Source organism: Carlito syrichta, unplaced genomic scaffold, assembly GCF_000164805.1.
Source record: "Carlito syrichta isolate Samal-C Ts95f unplaced genomic scaffold, Tarsius_syrichta-2.0.1 Scaffold314719, whole genome shotgun sequence".
In the NCBI taxonomy this organism is placed as follows: domain Eukaryota; kingdom Metazoa; phylum Chordata; class Mammalia; order Primates; family Tarsiidae; genus Carlito; species Carlito syrichta.
The window spans coordinates 165729-167887 of record NW_007258815.1 but is presented as its reverse complement, the minus strand read 5'-3'; positions in this window follow the sequence as shown (position 1 = coordinate 167887).

Genomic DNA, 2159 nt, shown 5'->3' with positions numbered 1-2159 from the left:
AGAGAGAGAGAGAGAGAGAGAGAGAGAGAGAGGTGATTCACCTCCCCAAAGTAGGGGAGGAGAACAAAGCTTAATAAAACATGACCTGGCCACAGCTCGAAGAGCTCACGGCCACCCCATAGTTTAACGAGACAATGGCAGCAATGGCCTGACAATGGTGAATGGTTGCTCATAGTTGAGTCCTTTTAATCCTTCCTTTCAATGGGGGAAGGTCATTAAGGTGATTGGGTGGTGGTCTGTTCCACCGTCATCATGAAGGGCGCAGGTACTGACATCAGGCAATGGACAGCAGGCAGATGGGTGGGTTCGTCACACGTTGCTGCCACGATGGTGGGCTAGAGGAGAGGACACAAGGGGAGGGGATTTTCCTGCAAGCCACCTGTCAGACATTTCCAATCCACAAGCTCTTTAGCAAAACAAGTAGTCTTGTTATCATTCTATGGCTTCAGCCAGCTAAGGGTTGATCTTTGACTTTCTGCCTTTGACAAGGAACCTGAAGGTCTTCTAGAGATTATTATGCTAAACTATGAATCCCAAGGTTGGGCTGTCCTTGTCTTGCATCTGATGGAGCTTTCCTGAGGGGGTGGGGTAGGCTGCCCCCTTGGCCTGCAGTAAAATGTCTGAACACTTCCTAAAACCTGCCTGTTGGAAATGTTTCTATCTACATCTAACCTGTGCTGGATTCAAAGCATGTCAGTCTAATCAAAAATGGTTATACTGAGGCAAAATGTGAACTAAGTTTATTCCAAGTTTCTCGAGGTTACTCCTTTCACATAGTCTCAAAGTTACACACGTCTTAATGAAAACACTTTTTAAGGGGGGTGGGACTAATGGTAGTAAACATCTGTCTGGGGACGGGGAGACACCTGTTATCAACAAGGGGGCCTAAATGAAGCATATTTGTATACCTAACCCTTAACTGTACCCCACAACATCATAATAAAAAATATTGATAAAAAAAAGAAAAGAAAACACTTTTTGTGGTATGTATCCTGTTACCTTTCCAATTTCCTGGGTATTAGGGCTGACACATCCACTCTATCTCTATCCTCCTTGAAAAACTTGTGGGGACCTGAATGTACCTACCTGAATGTACCTCCCTCTTCTGAGCTTCAAGACGTCTTCCACCCTTATACAGCGTCTCTCAGATTCCTTAACTCCACTCTCTTCCCTTCCAGAGGGAGAATGTCATGCCTGGAGTTCCCTGGTGCTCATTTCTAAATGGTACTGTGACGGCTTGCCACTATCACCCCGTTCCCTCTGCTGGGGAGCGCCTTAGGGCAGGCACCTGGCCTTCGTCATCTTGTTCCCTCTCCCTTGCTGATGTTGTTGCTTGAATCACCCAGTAACTGATTTTAATTCTTCTAACATTTTCTTTAGTTCCTTCAGACATTGGTATGTTGCATTGTACTCTTCTTATGTTTCTGTGCAACGTATGTACCACACATTTGTCAAAATCGTCTACTTTGCTGAATGCCTGTAGAAAGTTGGCATATGCATTTTCGCCTTCTAGGACAACACTCAACTTGGATTTTAGCTGCATTACCCCTTTCCCTCTGTACACATACTTCTCCTTGGATCTAGGGTGAGATCCTCTATGCGCCCTTGGCACCAAGAAGGCTCTGGAAACCACATAACTTTTCAGTCACCTATAGACAGCTCTACCCTTTTAGATGGAGACTTAGAGAAATCCATACCTAACTGTTGTCTGATGTTTTTGTTTGATGGTAACAAACAAAGACAAATATATATATTTTTTAATTTTATCATTATTTTTTTTTTGAGTTGGAGTCGCCCAGGCTGGAATGCAGTGGCACACTCAGGACCACACCAGTATCGACCTGCTGGGCTCCAGTGATCCTTCTACCTCAGCCTTCCAAGTAACTGGACCTACAGGTGTGTGCTACCATGCCCAGCTAATTTTTGATTTATTGTAGAGACGGTATCTCACCAAGTTGCTTGGGCTGGTCTCGAACCCTCAGGCTCAGGCAATCCATTCGCCTCGGCTTCTCAAAGTGTTAGGATTACAGGCTGAGCCACTGAGCCTGGCAAAGACAAATTTATGTGTGGAGAGCGCGGCCTGAGCCAAGATGGCGCCTGGGACCTCTGCCAAGTCCCATGATTAGGCGCATGATATACTGCCGGGCCCTCCTTCACTG